Consider the following 19,688-nt stretch of genomic DNA (forward strand, 5'->3'; position numbering starts at 1 on the left):
ATGATGTAAAATGCTATCAATACAAATGTCCAAATGCTACAAAAGTCCTATCATCTTGTTGTGTTGCTATCAGTCATGATGGTTATCTTCATGAAAAGGTCCTAGAGGCCTAAAAGAGATAAATGTTTTATAAAATCTTGCAGATGCTTTCAAAAATACTGTCTGGAGTAGGCAATCACCTCTTCTTTTTATTTAATGAGTTTATAAATTTAACCATTTACAATTTTACCTATTTAAAGTCTTTCATCATTCACATTTTGTACTAAAAATCAAATTTACTGCTCATGGAAATTGAAACATTGTGGGCTCTATGTTTAAAATGTGTCCTCTTCAAGGTTCTGAAAGACTTTTTGTACAGCAAACATTTGAAACCTTCCTTTTCAAACCAAACTAAGGGAGAGAGGGTCTTAATAATTACTTCAAAATGCATGACAATTTAGATAAGATGGTCTTAATGTTTGATCTTACCTAGAGGGACATACCTTTCCTTATGGGCATAATCTTATCTTTCTTTTTTTTATTTTTGTTTATTCTAAAGGTTTATTTTTATTTTATTTATCTGAAAGAATTACAAAGAGAGAGAGAAGTCTCCCATCTTCTGGTTCACTCTGCAAACGGCCACATGAGCAGAACTATTCCAAAGTCAGGAGCCAGGAGCTTCTTCCTAGTTCTCCCGCATGGATTCAGGGGCCCAAGGAATTGTGCCATCCTCTGCTGCTTTCCCAGGTGCATTAGCAGGGAGCTGGATCAAAAGTGAAGCATCTGGGACTTGAACTGGCATCCGTATGGTGAGCCAGCACTGCATGCTGGGGCTTTAACCTGCTGTGCCACAGTACCAGCCCTGAAAAACACTGTGATAACATGCCTGTGACTATAGATTTGTAGCTCTGGCCACCAAGGATTAGGGATGGGATTGAGCACCCCCTTGGCTGACCTTCCCAAAGGCTGCCTCTGTAGTCCACTTTAACAGAGACTAGGAGGAAGAAGAGTTATTTAGGCAGCCAATGTACAGGAGCAATGTAAGGATAGATGGCAGGCCAATTATAATGGCTGCCTTACATAGGAGTCTTCCACCAAAGAGACCCAACAAAGCTGATCTACCTCAAATGGCACTGATTGGCAATATGAGCAATCTGGGCATTGGGCAAGCAGCAGTCATGCTAGAAGATGGCTCCTGAAGGGGCCTGACAACTCTACGAAGAGTGACACTACTGGAAATGGAACTGCCCTGGAGGTTGAAGGACTCCTGGGTCAGAGCTGCAGACCCTGTTGGCCATCCCTAAACTGAAAAAGCCCTTCACTCTTCCCAACTTCCAAAGTAACCAGCATGGTTGAAGGGATGACCTAGGGTCAGTAACATTGCAGGCAGAGCTCTAAATTTCTTTTAGAGATGTCACCTATTAAAACTAATCTATTCAGGCCAGCTCTCCTCCCAGGTCAGCTAGGAAATGAGGGGCCCCAGGACCAGAAGCAGGCCAGACTAACTACCCCACAGCTCCTTGACTGCACGTACACACCAAACAAAACAGGAGCACTCAGGCGTACATCTGTCTTCACATTAACTGGCAGGACTCTTTTGCTCTCCTATATCCCTCTTTGTTCTCCTCATTTTGGCCATCTTTCCCACCATGGGCAATGTTTCTAATTTCTCCTTTTATCCTCATAGTCATAATGCTTCCATTATTACCATGTACAATTAACATATTTCAAAAGTCTTTACAGGAGCATATGACTACTAAATCCCCAGCAATTATGCAGGAAAAACCCAAGACTGCTCTTCAATCAATCCAATCCAGAGTACAGATACTCACTCCATGTCAATGGTTCATATCAGCAAGAAGTAGCCAGAAAGAAACTGGCACCCCATGTCCTTATCTATACTCAGAGTTGGAACTGATGGAACAAGGACATAAGCCTCAGTCATTTCAGGTTCTTGTTACCCCTTCTGTTTTCTTTCTTTCCTTTTCTGTCTTCCTTCCTTCCTTCCTTCCTTTCTTCCTTCCTTCCTTCCTCCCTCCCTCCCTCCCTTCCTTCCTTCCTTCCTTCCATTCATTCATTCATTCATTTCAGATTCTTCTGTTTCCTTCCTTCCTTCCTTCCTTCCTTCCTTCCTTCCTTCCTTCCTTCCTTCCTTTGTCTCTTTCAAGATTTAATTTGAGTTACACAGAGAGAGAAAGAGAGGCAGAGAGAGAGAGAAAGAGGTCTTCCATTTGCTGCTTCACTCCTCAAATGTCTGCAATGGCCAGAGCTGAGCTGATCTGAAGCCAGGAGCCAGGATTTTCCTCTGGGTTTCCCCATGGGTACAGGGGCCCAAGGACCTGGGCCATCTTCTACTGCTTTCCCAGGCCATAGCAGAGAACTGGATCAGAAGTGGAGCAGCCAAGTCTCAAACCAGTGCCCATATGGGGTGCTGGCACTGCAGGCGGTGGCTTTACTCGCTATGCCACATTGCCAGCCCCTATATTTTATAAGAAGGTATTTCAAAAGGTTCATGGACAATACACATCATCATTTCATTTTATAACCATGAAATTTTGAGTGCTTTTATATAAAGCATTGCTAAAGAACTGAAAATCATTAGGATGATAGAATGTATGTAAATTCCACAGAAGAGAAAAATCTACCCAACCTGGACCTCCGTATCTGTTCAAGCTGATGTACTAAGACTTTTAAATGGGTATAATGATTGAAAATGTTAGAGATTCCCAAAACAAATGTACCTATTTTTAGTCTATTTGATTGTAAGTAAAATATGCAACTTATTTTTTTTATTATTTTTAAAATAAAATTGAGGCCCAGCACTGTGAAAATAGTGGGTAAAGCCAGTGACTATGGTGCTGGCATCCCATATGGCCACCAATTCAAGTCTCAGATGGTCCAAGTATTTGGGGTCCTGCACCTATGTGGGCAGCCCAGAAGGAGCTCCTGGCTTCTGGATTTGGATCAGCCCAGCCCTGGCCATTGTGGCCATTTGGGATGTAAACCAACAAATGGAACCAACATCTCTCTCTTTCTCTCTCTATCTCTCTCTCCCTCTCTTTCTCTATATTTCTCTATATCTCTATCTCTATAGCTATCTCTATAATTCTTTCAAATAAATTTTAAAAATCTCTATCAAAATGGGTTTAAATATTTTCAGCTATTTCCTACAATACAGAAGAATACAGGACCTTTGAAGAAACATTAAAGAATTCATTTTAACATTGGATAAAATCACCTATTTTATAAAAGACTTATTTGTGTGTTTGAAAGTCAAAGTTACGGAGAAGAGAGAAAGACAGATCTTCCATCATCTGGTTCATTCCCCAAATGGCTACAAAGACAGGGGTTGGGTTAGGTCAAAGCCAGGAACTTCGTCCATGCCTGCCACATGGTGAAGGAGCCCAAGCACTTGGACAATTCTCTAATGTTTCCTCAGGCCATCATCAAGGAGCTGTAGCAGAAGTGTAGCAGTCAGAACTTGAACTGGCACCCATATAGGATTTCATTCTCACAAATGGTGGCTTAAATGCTAGTCCCTCCTTATATTCTTTATAAAATTACTTTTAAAAGTCTCCTTCTAAATAAACAAAAGATATCTCTATTATTTACCAAGGTTATTGTGCAATTTATTAATTGTCTCTATTTACAAGTCAAGCTAACACCAGGATTTGTTAGAAGACCCAAATGGGGGCAGTGCTATGGTGCAGTGGGTTAAAGCCCTAGCCTGCAGCACCAGCATCCTTTATGGGCACCAGTTCAAGTCTTGCCTGCTCCTTTTCTGATCCAGCTCTCTGCTATGGCCTGGGAAAGCAGTGGAAGATGGCCCAGGTCCTTGGGCCCCTAACCTACATGGGACACCTAGAAGAAGCTCCTGGCTCCTGGCTTGGATCAGTTCAGCTCTGGCCACTGCAGTCATTGGGGAGAGAACCAGTGGAATGGAAGACATCTTCTCTCTCTCTCTCTCTCGCTCTCGCTCTCGCTCTTGCTTTCACTTTGGCTCTGGCTCTGGCTCTCTCTGTAACTCTGTCTTTCAAGTAAATAAAACATATCTTTAAAAAAAGAAACTTAAATGAGTCCTACCCCTTGGGCATAAACTCACCTAAATCTACAGTGTCTGTCATCTGTCCATAGTAAAACTCAAGTCTGGTACATATCTCTCTTCAGCTAGACATTACTGTGTCCTTCCTTTAAGAATCAAGAGCAGGGGCCAGCATTTGGTGCAGATTAAGCAGCTGCTCACAATGCTGGCATCCCAGATGAACTCAGGTTCCAGTCCCAGTTCTGATCCAGTTCACTACTAATGTGTGTAGGAAAGCAGCAGAACATTACTGAAATACTTTGGCACTTCCCACTTTTATGGAAGAACCGTTGGAGTTCCATGCTCCTGGTTTTTGCATGGCGCAGTCCCAGCAATGGAGTCATTTGGGGAGTGAACCAGCAGGTGGAAGATCTCTCTCTCTCTCATAAATAAATATTTTAATAGAGTCCAGAACAGACTATAAATGTGCTACTACTCTACATTTGTCGCTATGATGTGCTGAATAAAAAATAATGTGTATTATCATGTACTTATTTGGATGATTGATTACTGGTAATTAGTATTTAGTTTTAAAGAAAAAATTTCAAGTGACAGTATTCATCAATAGGAAAAAGTTGAAACAAAGCACTCTCTATTTTTTTTTTCCTACAGGCAGAGTGGATAGTGAGAGAGAGACAGAGAGAGAAAGGTCTTCCTTTTCCATTGGTTCAAACCCCAATGGCCGCTGCACCTGCAATCGGGACAGAATCTGGCACTCCATCCAGGACTACAACCTGGTGTGCCAGCGCCGCAGGTGGAGGATTAGCCTATTGAGCCACGGCACCAGCCAAAGCACTTTCTTAATCTCACAAAGTCATGTGGCTAGGGGAAGGCATATCTGATTTTTTCTAATTAGCCTTCCTAAAATTTACAAATCTTTTTCTGGCAACAGTGAATTTGGCTCATCATAGAAAGTTCTTTGAAGGCTCTTATTAAACTTCTTCCTCTTTGAAAAACTCAATTTTACTGCATGCTACTGCAAGAGGTAAATTTTTGATTTATAGGAAATTTGAAAACCAATTATGCTTAGTCTCTAATTTCTGATTTACTTATAGAACAGAAATTACACAGATAAATGTTACTTTGTCTAATTTTTAAAAATATTTACTTATTTATTTGACAAGCAGTCATAGATAGACAAGGGGAAAGACCAAGAGAGAGGTCTTCCATTTGCTAGTTCACTCCCCAAATGGACACAATGGCCAGAGCTGGACCAACTCAAAGCCAGGAACCATGAGCTTCTTCACACATGGGTACGGGGGTCCAAGCACTTGGGCCACCATCCACTGCTTTCCCAGGTCATTAGCACAAAGCTGGATTGGAAGTGGAGCAGCTGAGACATGAACCAGCACCTGTATGGGATACCAGTGCCACAGGCAGAGGCTTAATGATTATGGCACAGCACCAGCCCCCGCTTTATCTAAATTTATGATAAACCCATGAGTTGCACCACAATGCTATTTTCTTTTCCTTCCTTCCTTCCTTCCTTCCTTCCTTCCTTCCTTCCTTCCTTCCTTCCTTCCTTTCTTCCTTCCTTTCTTTCTCCCTTCCTTCCTTTCTTTCTTTCTCTCTTCCTTCCTTTCTCCCTTCCTTCCTTCCTTTCTTTCTTCCTTTGTTCCTTATTTTTCTGTGTCATGAAGCTTGCACATTGCATCCAAGGACATGGACCAGGGATAGAGGCTTATGATTACTCTGTGCAAGAACTCTCCTCTTGGGGGTCAAAGCATCTGACAAGGAAGCTCTCCTAGATTAAGTCCTCAAGCGCCTCTCTCAATAACAAGTCAGAGAAGGTGTGCTAACTGGAGAGCATCTTTGGTTTAATTAACTCTGGGAGGCCTGAGTGTTGCTGGGGTCCTCATTGGGCTATAATAATGGGTCATGAATCATGGGAATGTGACTATTCACCACTAGAGGGCTCTGTAGGGTCAATTACATTTTCCCAATCATTGACACCTGATTCCCCACTGTTGTCTCCAGCTGCTCTGCTGGGGAAGAAAATCTGCTTCACTTACAGGATACTTAAGTCCAGCACTGGAGGAAGCATAATTGAAAGAGCCCACAGCTGAGATCATGGCACAAAGACACTTGCTTCCATGGGAGAATGACTAAGAATACTGTCTTGGTTGGGCTGGGTAAAAGTCATCATGAAGAGGATCAGGGACCTCTGCATCTCCAAGTGTATTTCTACCTCCCAGCTGTGAACCCAGAATAGGGTATCCATTAAACAATGATTCCATACTTCCATGTGGTGCTTCTCTGCTTAACATTGCCTGCTGAATTCTTGTTCCCATATATTTTTACCCAGCATGATTAATTTTCTCACTTTTGCCTGACAATACTCAACAATTTACACACTGTGCTCTACATTTGCACACACTGCCAGCACTTTCACTTGATGTACATTATAAACCTGATAAATTGCTCTAATGATTTTTATTATTCCATCATTGTAAAAAATCCCAGTATCATGTTCTTTAATAAGTTTGGCATAATACTGAAAGTTGGATGTTTGCCATTGAAGACACTGTATTTTGGCTCACTGGTATTACCTAGATTAGGAGTAGTGATATCCTCTGGTTATACCTTCAATTTGAACTAAATTCTAAAACATAAATAAAATTGCTGATAATGGAGATGAAGTTAAAGAGGTAGAAGACAAAATTGGGCACTCTGATGGTGTGAGTGAGCTGTTTATGGTGATCTGTTTCTTATATAAAACCTGCTGCTGTGGGTTTGCCAAGTTATGTACCACTCAATAACCTTCTTCATGTATCTTTAAGAATTCTGTCCCAAATCTCGTCCCTTAATTTCACTTTCACAGTTACAGAAAATGAAATTTTGAACAAAGCTGCTGATTATGGATTTCAATTATTTGCAGAAAGTCTGTCTTGCTAATGCGTGAGTCAGTGATGCTAAAAGATTCCTCTTATCTCTCCCAGCAAGAATCTTTCATTGCCCACACTGCTGCTTGTGCTGTAGAAACTTAGAACACTGAAGGTGTATCGAAAATGGAGGCTGTCATGATGAAATTATTGTAATATGCATTTTAAATAATCACCATATTTTTGTGTTGCTATTGACTAACTCACAGTATCATGTTATCCTTTGTTCAGCTGAGCTATACTGCAATCTTCTTTATGGACATGATCATCACTTTTTATCCAGAGATTAGCATTCATTACATATCTCATCTGAGTTAGGCCACTCTCAAGGAATGAGGTTGTGTTGGTAAATAATTTAGTTATACTGTGTGTCCTGTGGATTGTAAAATTTAAAAGAGATAATTTATCATAACCATCTCAAAGGTCCTTTGGTACATCTTTCTGAATCACTTAGAGATGAGAACTCCTTTGAAAGAAGAAATGAAGTAGCTGACACATGGAACCACTGCCTGTAATGCCAGCATCTCATGTGAGCACTGGTTTGAGTCCCAGCTGCTCCATTATGAGCCATCTCCCTGTTACTGCATCTATTTGGGGAATGAACCAGCAGATGAAGATCTCTGTCTCCACTGCAACCTTCTCTCTCTGTATCTCTGCCTTTCAAACAAATACTATAAATCTTATTTTAAAAGAGTTTAGGGTCCAGCACTGTGGTGTAGTGGGCTAAGCCTCTGCCTGTGGTGCCAGTTTGAGTTCCAGCTGTTCTTCCAATCCAGCTCTCTGCTTTGGCCTGGAAAAGCAGTCGAAGATGGCCCAAATGCTTGGGCTCCTGCACCCATGTGGGAGAGAAGAGTGAAGCTCCAGGCTTCTGGCCCCTGGCTTCAGATCAACCCAACTCAGTCTGTTGTGTCTACTGAGAAGTAAACCAGTGGATAGAAGATTTTTCTTTCTGTCTCTCCCTTTGTCCGTAACTACCTCTCAAATAAAACAATAAATTTTTTTTAATTAAAAACAGAGTTTAGCCTCACATTTGGAACTTCTAGTAATTTTGATGGGTTGAGAGGAAATTTGTAAAGTCTATGATACAACTGAGAGCCTTCCGAGTCCTAGCATGTAAGAAGAGAATAGCGAGCAGACAGCTGGTAGACAAGACCTAACAGGGTACAACCCATACATAGCATTGTCTTTCTGAAGACCATAGTAAGTCCTATGGTCCCTGTTCAAAGGTCATGGGAAACCATCCACACAGTTGAAAGAGGAGTGTGACTTGATGAGATTTTGGTTTGTAAAATGACCTTAGTATTAAAGAACATCTCCAGAGTAAACATAGAAGAGTACTGCTGGATGGTAAATCTTCATTAATAGTAACAAGACTTGATGAAAGAAATGGCACCTTTAAGGGAAATGTAATTCAGGGAAGGAAGATAAGAATTAGTGAATCTTTTCTCCTAAGATGGTACTTACACCAACTGTAGATATTGGGGCCCTAATTTGGTGTGTTGAAGAGGATTCCTCTAGGATCTGGAATAACTTGAGCATCAGAACACATAATTTCAGACTATAATACCTTTAACAAGATAAGAATCTATGAACTCATAATGATATAAAACATAATGACACACTAACTAGCACAGAAGAGTGAGCCCTTAGCTTTGATGCTAGATCAAAATATAAATGAGAAACAATATTGGGAATTAAAACACCAGCATTTCATATAGCATTGATGATTAAAAATACTATTAAAGGTAGTGGATGAAAATTTGATAGGAAGTAGGATACTGGCATAATATTGGAATAATTTTTAATAAAAGTCCACACATTCCAAAAAGGAATAAAAATGTGTATATAGCACAGCATATATGAATGCTGTGGTGCAGCAAGTTTTGCCACTGCCTGCCACACCAGCATTCCACATCAGAGTGCTGTGGTGCTGCCTCAAGTACCAGCTTCCCTGCTTTTGATCAAGCACAATGTGAATGCACCTGGGAAGGTTTCAGAACATGGCCCAAGTGCTTGGGCCCTGCCACCCATGTGGAAGACCGGGAAATAGTCATTCATCCTAGCTTCAGCTTGACAAAGAACTTAACATTGCAACTCTTTGGAAATGAACCAGCAGAGAGAGAGAGAGAGAGAGAGAGAGAGAGAGATCCAGCTCTCTGCTATGGCCTGGGAAAGCAGTAGAAGATGGCCCAAGTGCTTGGACCTCTGCACCTGCATGGGAGACCCAGAAGAATCTCTTGGCTCCTGGCTGTGGATTGATGCAGCTCTGGCTGTTGCAGCCAATTGGGGAGTTAACCAGTAGACGGGAGACCTGTCTCTCTCTCTCACTGCCTCTCTTTCTCTCAAATAAATAAATAAATCCTTTTAAAAGATATAGATGTAGACATAGATATAGGTACTGATCACTCATTGTAATTCTGCATTCAAAATGGATAAATAAATACTTAAAAGGTTGCATGTGAATCAATCTGGCAGAAATTCACTAAGTACCAAGTTGATAGCATCCATCATAGCACAGATGGGAGACTTAGCAGAGCCCAGCATCGACCCATGGTGCTTCTGATGAGAATACAGGGCCCACATTTTCTCAGAAAGGAACACTGGAGCGACCCAGCTTGAGTCATCTCTGCTCTTGATATCTATTAAGAGTTTTCATATTAGAATTTCATATTAGAATTCCAGAAAAATAACATGGAATCACAGTGGGAGAAACGATATTTTAACATGGTTGGAAAAAGATGTGATAGTTCTGTGGATTGGGTTGTGTTGGATTAATGTTGGTTTCTTAAATTGGGGTTCATATGCTATTTATCAGGGGACCACCCTATAGTTAGCAGAAACATCTTGGGTCAGGGGCAAAAGTGCTAAAAGGATACTAACTGGGCATTCTCAATGAATGGGACTCACTCATGGTATTTCTGTAAGTTTGAAATAATTTCAAAATTAACTACTCTTAAAATGACCAAATTGTAAGATGACAATATCCACATCCTGTTAGTAAAACAGGGACAGCATCAAATACTATAAAGGCTAAACCTTACCCAATTCCCATTAGGCCAACGTTATAAAACTGGACCCCCTCTAAGCATCTACATGCCTGTATGGAGACTGCAGAAATAATACAATAATATTCACAATGCGTTTCCTGTTCTGAACACATTTGTGATAGTTTTGAAACACCTTGATCTTTTTATTTTAAAGATTTTGAGAACTCTCTTGATCTTTAAAAATAATTATTTTATTTTTGTACTGAAAAGAAAATATGTGGATATGTCTCAAATCTGTTGGTTCACTCCCCAACATTATGCCACAGCTGGGGCAGGACCAAGCCCAAACCAGCAACCTGAAACACAATCTGGGTCTCTACAAGGGTGGCACGGACTCAACTCCTTTAACCCTCATCACTGTCTCAGAATGCACACCAACATGAAGCTGGAATCAGAAGCAGAGCTGGGACTTTACCCAGGCTCTCTGACATGGGATGCAGGCATCCCAAACAGTGGTCACACCACTATGTCAAATGGCCACTCCTTCATTTTTAATTTAGTTTTTATTTGGGAATCAGAGAGACTGAGAAAGACAAGCAGCAGAAATCACTTATCTGTTGGCTTACTGCACAATGCCCACCACATCAGGACTGAATTAGATGAAAGACAGGAGCCAGGAGCTTCATCCAGGTCTTCCACATGGTTGACAGAAATGGTTGGGCCATTATTCACTGCCTTCTCCACAGACTAGCAAAAATCTAGAATGGAAGAGGAGTTGCCAGGACTCAAAGCTGCACTCCAGTATGAGATGCCAATGTCAGAAGAGCAGCTTGACCTATTGAATCACATGCTAGTCCCTGCATCAATTCAAACCAGTGCACTCACCCTACCCTGTATATATTCAAAGAATGCAAAGCTGGACATCCTCTCCCTTTCCTTATTATTATATTAGCTCCTCAGCAGACCAATTGTTCAGTTTAAACTGAGAGAACAGAGCAGCTCTGATTAGTACAGTGATATGCTTTTTGGGTTTTGGACACTTTTTTTAAGATTTATTTATTTATTTGAAAGTCAGAGTTACACAGAGAGAGGAGAGATGAGAGAGAAAGAGTTCTTCCATCCACTGGTTGACTCCTCAAATGGCTGCAATGGCCAGCGCTGTACCAATCTGAAGCCAGGATCCAGGAGCTTCTTCTGGGTCTCCCACACAGGTGCAGGGGCCCAAGGACTTGGGCCATCTTCTTACTGCCATAGCAGGCCATAGCAGAGAGCTGATTTCTATGCCACTGGTCCAGACCCTGGGCACTTTTTTGAAGGTTGAGTAACTGATTTTGGCAATGACAGAAAGTTTCTTTTACAATGACTTTGATGGGGCTGGTGCTGTAGCATAACAGTTAAAGCTGCTGCCTGGAGTGCCAGCATCCCATAAGGGTGCTGGTTTAAGTGTCAGCTGCCCCACTTCCAATCCAGCTCTCTGCTATGGCCTGGGAAAGCAGTAGAGGATGGCCCAAGTCCTTGGGCCCCTGCACCCACTTGGGAGACTCACAAGAAGCTCCTGGCTCCTGGATTTGGATCAGCACAGTTGCAGCCATTGCAGCCATCTAGGGAGTGAACCAACCAATGGAAGCCGTCTCCCCCTCTCTCTCTGCTGCTGCCTCTCTAACTCTGCCTTTCAAGTAAATAACTAAATCTTTTTAAAAAAGTGAAAGAAAAAGAAATAATAAAATGACCTTGCTTCCCACAGCTAAAGTATTTTACGTTATCAGGATGTTTAAGGGCAGCAGCCGTATATTAGTTTTGTAAGTCTCAGTCTGTACTGTTTGAAGAAATTTATTCATTTCTGCCATCGTAGTTTCAGGTTTTGGAGACAACAGCTTTTAAAACATTTTTTAATCCTGATTTGCATTTTCATAAGCCATTTGTTTTAGTAATATTTTGCCACTTCCTGATTATCTACCTGATGTCCAATAGCTTTTTCTAGCCTATGCACAAAGGACATATTGCCCTCAGTCAGCCCCTGATGGACTGTAGAAAATGAAGTGGACAGGTCTTTAACATCAAGAATCTTTTTCCATACTTTTAATGAATGTTAGAAATTTTTGCATAAGCCTTCGTCCAAGGATAAGCAACTTGTTGACCAAGATCTGAATACACTCCCTCTCTCAGCAACTGCTCAAAAGTGGTAGGGACATTGTTATTTAGTTAATCTATGGCTTGTACAGAAGCCCAGTCTCTATTCCTGAGCCCAAACAGTGTACTGGGCTGGAGTAACCAAGATTTTAATTAAAGTTTTCCAGTTCCATGGCACCATCTCACACCCTTCTCCAATTCCCTCCAGTATGCCCACTGTACCAGAACTCTGTATCTTGTACTCCGTTAAGCCCTTTTTTAGCCCTCTGTAAACATTATAAGGAAGATGTTCATGCCAGGGAGCTGCATTTTCGGGTCAAGCTACAGGACAAACAGTTAACACTGGTGATTCCCCTTGCTCCTTGGCTTGCAGAAGCATGCCTAGTACCGCTGACACACCTGAAGGGGACTCAGATATCACCACCACAACAGCAGGTGCTGAGAGTGCAGAGGTCTCTGTGAGGCAGTGGGGACAAGCCCATTGACTGACCTTCCTGGCCGGGGACAGAGGCCAAGGGAATTGTAACCTTACTAATGGCATCCCAGCAGAGATATCACATGTGCAAAAACAGAATAGGAGCTCAAGGCTCCTGATGTTATTTTTGACCAACTTTCTCTCAATCAGTTACTGTTTTTTTAGATTTATTTATTTATTTCAAAGTTAGAGTAACACAGAGAGAGGAGAGGTGAGAAAGAGAAAAAGGTCTTCCATCCACTGGTTGACTCCTCAAATGGCTGCAATGGCCAGTGCTGTACCAATCTGAAGCCAGGAGCTAGGAACTTCTTCCTTGTCTCCCACATGGGTGCAGGGGCCCAAGGACTTGGGCCATCTTCTTACTGCCATAGCAGGCCATAGCAGAGAGCTGGATCAGAAGTGGAGCAACCAGGACTTCAACCAGTGCCCACCACTGTAGGTGGTGGATTTTACCCATTAGACCACAGTGCTGACCCAACAATCAGTTATTTTTAAAGTGCCTTCATCAGGGTTCCAAGGATAGCAACTACTAATTTTTTACAGCAAGCATCCAATTACTTTTTGGTAAAGAGTGTCCCTCTTCGGGCCAGCACCGTGGCTCACTTGGCTCATCCTCTGCCTGCAGCAGTGGCATCAAATATGAGCACCAGGAGCTAGTCCCGGTTGCTCCTCTTCCAGTCCAGCTTTCTGCTGTGGCCAGGGAAGGCAGTGGAGGATGGCCCAAGTTCTTGGGCCCCTGCACCCACATGGGAAACCAGGAGGAAGCACCTGGCTCTTGGCTATGGATCGGTGCAGTGCCAGCCGTAGCGGCCATCTGGGGAGTGAGCCAATGGATGGAAGACATTTCTCTCTCTCTCTCACTGTCTATAACTCTACCTGTGAAATAATAAAGAAAAAAAGTGTCCCTCTTTCTAAAGGAGATAAAGCAGCCCAACTTTATGTTTCCATTACACCAGGTATGGAATTCCCCATCTTTATGACTCACCAGGATCTTGAAGAGATGAGTGTGCAAGTGAAAGGAGAGACAGGAGAGACAGGACATGGAAACAGTTCCTCTGCAAAGTGCTGCCAAACTAACCCGGTGTGTTTTCTTTATTGATAATGATTACAACAGCGTATTGTACAGCTCATGCATGTGCTCATCTAACTCCAAGGTTTCTCTGGAACATGTTTAGCAAGACATATTAGATAAACAAGTCTAGGGCAGCTGCTGCATGTCTTTGGGAAGCCAACATTCCCACAAGGCTCAGTGCTCTTCTTCTTAGTGGACCATAAACTATACTTAGTCCCTGCAGCTACATGCTGTGTACTAGGAAGAAAATGTCTTTGCTTTGGCAGAAATCCTATTCTCCACAGTCACATTTGACCATCTTTACAAACCTTCCTATGAGCAACCAGGTTGACCAGATCTGAGTCCACTCTGTGTGTGAATGAACATGACTTTGCTTTATATCTAAATACTGTTCTTCTATTTTGGATTACATATGTGTTTTTTTTTAACTTTTATTTAATGAATATAAATTTCCAAAGTACAGCTTATGGATTACAATGGCTTCCCCCCCATAATGTCCCTCCCACCCGCAACCCTCCCCTTTCCCACTCCCTCTCCCCTTCCATTCACATCAAGATTCATTTTTGATTCTCTTTATATACAGAAGATCAGTTTAGCATACATTAAGTAAAGATTTCAACAGTTTGCTCCCACACAGAAACATAAAGTGAAAAATACTGTTTGAGTACTAGTTATAGCATTAAATCTCAATGTACAGCACACTAAGGACAAAGATCCTACATGAGGAGTAAGTGCACAGTGACTCCTGTTGTTGACTTAACAAATTGACACTCTTGTTTATGGCATCAGTAATCACCCTAGGCTCTTGTCATGAGCTGCCAAGGCTATGGAAGCCCCCTGAGTTCACCGACTCTGATCATATTTAGACAAGGCCATGGTCAAAGTGGAAGTTCTCTTCTCCCTTCAGAGAAAGGTACCTCCTTCTTTGATGACCCATTCTTTCCACTGGGATTTCACTCGTGGAGATCTTTCATTTAGGTTTTTTTTTCCCCCAGAGTGTCTTGGCTTTCCATGCCTGAAATACTCTCATATATATGTGTTTTGCAACTGTGCTTTGATTCATAGTAACTCAACTTTTTATGGAATTGATTATCATTGAATGGAAACTGAAAATATAAATAAAATATTGAAAGAGAAAAATGAATTTATGCAAATATTACAATGTAGCCCAGAAAAATTTTTAAGTATAAAATGGTGACCACAAATGAATAACTCCCTCTTGCTCTTCTATCCAACCCTCTCATTTATCTCTCACTCAATGCTGCTCAACCTCTCCCAGTACCTCTAGTACTGATTGAGCTCACTGCAGGAGTGTCTGTCTCCCCACTGCACTGTGAACTTCTGCCTTCACTCAGCTCTATCTCCTGTGTTCACCACTCACGTAAATTCACTTTGATCACTCCAATGGTTAATGAGGGAATTATTTCCTTAGCAACTCCATGATATAGAAGAGAAAAATCAAGTCTTTCATGTTGCTTCTCTCTAGGAAAATCTTTCATGGAGAAAGAAATGTTAATGTAAATGTTGGAAAGACATTATTTTATTTATTTATTTTTATTTTATTATTTTTTTTTTTGCCAGAGTTAGACAGAGAGAGTTATAGACAGTGAGAGAGAGAGAGAGAGACAGATAGAAAGGTCTTCCTTCCATTGGTTCACCCCCCCAAATGGACGCTACGGCCAGCACACTGCGGCGACCCAAAGCCAGGAGCCAGGTGCTTCCTCCTGGTCTCCCATGCAGGTTCAGAGCCCAAGCACTTGGGCCATCATAAACTGCCTTCCTGGGCCACAACAGAGAGCTGGACTGGAAGAGGAGCAACTGAGACAGAATCCGGTGCCCCATACGGGACTAGAACCCGGAGTACCAGCACCACAGGTGGAGGATTAACCTAGTGAGCCACAGCACCAGCAGGAAAGACATTATTGATTATTCTCTGGCCTGATATACCTGGACAAGGGTCCTACCAAAATAAAACTGGAGGGACCGGCACTGTGGCACAGGGGGTTAATGCCCTGGCCTGAAACACTGGCATTCCATATGGGTGCCAGTTCAAGACCTGGCTGCCGCACTTCTGATTCAACTCTCTGCTATGGCCTGGGAAAGCAGCAGAAGATGGCCCAAGTCCTTGTGCCCCTGTGCCCATGTGGGAGACCCAGAGAAAGCTCCTGGCCCCTGGCTTTGGATCAGCACAATTCTGGCCATTACAGCCAATTGGGTGTGAACCATCAGATGGAAGACCTCTCTCTTTCTTTCTCTCTCTCTCTGTGCCTCTCCTTTCTCTGTGTAACTCTGACTTTCAAATAATTCATTAAATCTTAAAAAAAATAAAATAAATAAAACTGGAAATAATATTGTTGGATGCATTTAGAACTCTCAGACCAAGATGAGAGGCTGCCCATTTTCTTATAAAGGAAGATCCATTCATAGGATTCAATTGCAATTGCATTGTCATAAATTCAGCAGAGACTGGTGTATCTTCCTGCATTGTCACCCAAATACAGTGTGATAACTAAGGAGACCAAGCTGGGGAGAGAAAAGAGATATGGCATTGCAGTCTTTCCCAACATTCCTAGATGACACCAGTCATGACTCTCTACTCACTTGGGAATAGCCTGCCACCAGCCCTACTCACAAACACCTGAAGAGTGACCAAAGACCAACAGAGGGAGCCCTTTTCTTATACAAGGTCAGATAGAAGAGGGCTTGAGTACTGTATCTCACAAGGGCAGTTGTCACTGTAAGGTAAGTGATGTATACATGTGTCTACACACACACACACCAGATTTCTAGGATTGTTCTATTTTTACTGAATAGCATACCTTTTCTACCATCCATAACTACCCTTCTAATTTATGCTTCTCATAGTCTATTTTTTTTTAAAGATTTATTTATTTTATTTGAAAGTCAGAGTTACGCAGAGAAAGGAGAGGAAGAGAGAGGTCTTCCATCTGATGGTTCACCCCCTAGTTGGCTGCAATGGCCAGAACTGCATCGGCCCAAAGCCAAAAGCCAGGAGCTTACTCTGAGTCTCCCACATGGGTACAGGGGCACAAGGGCTTGAGCCATCTTCTACTGCTTTTCCAGGCCATAGCAGAGAGCTGCATCGAAAGGGGAGCAGCCGGGACTAGAACTGATGCCCATATGGGATGCCGACGCTTCAGGCCAGGGCGTTAACCTGCTGAGCCACAGCGCTGGACCCTCATATTCTATTTTTTAAAAAAGATTTATTTAATTGAAAGAGTTACAGAGATAGGTAGAGCCAGAGAAAGATCTTCCATCCACCGGTTCACTCCCCAAATGACCACAACGGCCAGAGCTGAGCCAATCTGAAGCCAGGAGCCACGAGCTTCTTCCAGATCTCCCACAGAGGTGCAGGAGCCTAAAGACTTGGGCCATCTTCTACTGCTTTTCCAGGCCATAACAGAGAGCTGGGTCAGAAGTGGAGTAGCCAGGAATTGAAGAGGCACCCATATGGATTGCCGACACTGCAGGTGGGGCTTTAAACCACTGCACTACAGCGCTGGCCCCTCTGACTACTTTAAATACTTCATATGTTGGAATCTTACAGTATTTGTCTTTGGGGACTGATATTTGTGGTTAATTTCACTTAGGAAAATAACCTTACTGTTCATCCATGGCACAGGATTTTCTTTTCTCTGTGCCTGCATAACTTTGCACTGTGAGTGCAGGCCACACTAAAAGTCTTGGCTACAGTGAATTATGCTGTGGCAAACAGTGCCAATACTTTATTTATATTGACCTTTCAATGCTTTTAGATATTTAATAAGAACTGAGATTATCAGATAATATAAAAATTTTGTTTTCAATGTAATGAAGAACATTCATACTGTTTTCTGTGGTGGTTGCATCATTTTACATTACCACTGACACTGTACATGTAGCTGAAAATATATATCTTCAACAAATTATGCACCTGGGTTTTTTGTTTGTTTTTAAAGAACAGGAGCAGGAGGTCGCATTGGCCATTACTGGCCATGGTTATGAAGATCCCTCTGCACTTGCACTCAAGGTGAATCAGCATTGGGCTTCATTGTCAGTGTGGTGAAATTGCCCATCACCCAGGGAGAAGTGTATGACTGTTAAGTACATTTTCAACTTCCTGCAGTGGTTCTAAAGCCAGGTCTATAGGTATCATAACCCCATCTGGCTTTCAATATTGTTTCTGTTCCAGGTAACTTTCTGTTAGCAAGGTCAAGCACAGATTTCCATCTGAACATTTCTCTAGCTTGGGATTCACATAAAAGATGAGTGCCAGCACAACATTCCTCTACCCATTCTGCCTGCCATGACCTAGAGTGTAGACCTAACAGGCTAACCCAGATTTTAACTCTTCCAATAAATTGTTCCTACATGGGACAGGACAGCCTACATGAAGCTCCCAAAAATACCCACAAAAGGGGAAGTAGTGTTGCAATGCCCAAGTGGGATCAGCATGGTGACCTTGCCTAGAGTTTCCTTCTTTGGGACAACCCATGTCACCATGGAGTCCTTCCTGCCCAAATGCCTGAGGTATCAATAGCAAGAGCTGAGTCAATATCTGCAAAGTTATAAAGTATTCACATCCTAGATTTCTTGAGTCTGGGCCCCTAGAAAGTAAGGACAGACGAGAACAGATGGCTTTCTCCAATGGGGCTTCAGCAAAGAAAGCTTAGACACCCTGAGTTCCAGGTTCTATTGTAGACTTTCATCAAGAAATTGATTTCATTTCTTGGGATTCTCTTTCATGGGATTCCTCAGCAGAAAAGACCTCTCCAAAGACTCATCCTCCATCTGCCTCATGCCATGTCAATAATCACACACATTTATGACACATAGCTCAATCCAAAAACCCCAGGGAGTGCCTGGGTACAATCAGGACCCAGCTTTGCAGACAAACTGAGTTCCAAGAGGGTTCCCTCTACCCTTTCAGTTATGTGACCCTGAAATATCACTGTATCTCCTAAAGAATCCATAGTCTGGGCAATGGCAAGTAGAATGGCAGTTCCTGGGAGTTGGTGGTGGTGGAATTGTAAAAACTTTCTTTCAATGGGTAGAGAGTTTCAGTCTCATAAGGAAAAACAGTTCCTAATATTCATCCCACAACAATGTGCATATCCTCAACACTACTCAACTATACACTTCGAAATGCTTAAGATGATAAAATTCATCAGCTGTATTTTGTTTTGTCAGGACCACAATAATAGTACATTTTAAAAGTGGTCAAATAGGAGCTAGACCTGTGGCACAGTAGGTTAAAACCTTGGCCTGTAATGTCAGCATCCAACAAGGGTGCCGGTTCAAGTCCTAGGTGCTCCACTTCCCATCCAACTTTCTGCAAATGTGCCTGGAAAAGCAGTAGATGATGGCCCAAATACTTGGATCCCTGCACCCACATTGGGGACCTGGAAGAAACTCCTGGCTCCTGAATTCAGATTGGCCCGGCTTGGCCCATTGTGGACATTTGGGGAGTGAACCAACCAATGAAAATTTCTCTCTGTCTCTACCTGTCTTTCTCTAACTCTGCCTTTCAAATAAATAACACAGATCTTTAAAAAAAAAGTTGATATGAAAAAAGTGGCCAAATACACATCTCAAAAAAATTAACATTCTCTCAGAAGTGCAGTTAATACTTACTAATTTTGTACAATCTCTTATATTTGCCCATTTTCATAATAACATTCCTAATTCCATTTTGATGAGTTTTATGTCATCAATTTTTTTTTGAAATAGGAATCCGATGCCATCCTCTCTCACTAAAGACACTGGTGACAGAGTGGAGAAGCCGTGTTCAGTGTGGGTGTGGCCTGGGTTCCCTCCCTCCTGGCTGTGTTTGAGAGAGACATAATTTGGTCACCCTTGGGCATCTTACACTTAGGTGGAAGCAGGTGTACCTTGTGCTGAACAGAGAGATGTTGTGTCAACAGCCAGGGCTAAATCCTGGGGCCTGTGCATTCCCTCATAAGATATGCATACCTGAGCCCCAACTCCTCATGCACCAACAATACCACAGCAGGAAGAACAAGCATAACCCTTGCCCCTGCAGCAGGAGCTAGTTTTATGGTCACTTAACACTTGCATTGAC

General features: G+C 42.3%; 1 protein-coding gene across 2 annotated transcripts in view; it reads left to right on the plus strand.

Annotated features, from left to right (window-relative positions):
* LOC103345782 (uncharacterized) overlaps positions 1-19,688 on the plus strand; it is a 145,186-nt gene that overhangs the window by 61,248 nt on the left and 64,250 nt on the right. The window contains exon 1 of one of the 2 annotated variants that reach the window (XM_070067886.2): positions 13,485-13,615. The exons of the other annotated variant lie outside the window; for it this stretch is intronic. The gene's annotated coding sequence lies outside the window, so the exon portion shown is untranslated. Of the gene's footprint in view, positions 1-13,484; positions 13,616-19,688 lie in introns of those variants that run through there. 2 annotated transcript variants of the gene reach the window in all.

The sequence above is a fragment of the Oryctolagus cuniculus genome, chromosome 19 (assembly GCF_051225735.1).
Source record: "Oryctolagus cuniculus isolate XC-2025 breed Fujian yellow rabbit chromosome 19, ASM5122573v1, whole genome shotgun sequence".
In the NCBI taxonomy this organism is placed as follows: domain Eukaryota; kingdom Metazoa; phylum Chordata; class Mammalia; order Lagomorpha; family Leporidae; genus Oryctolagus; species Oryctolagus cuniculus.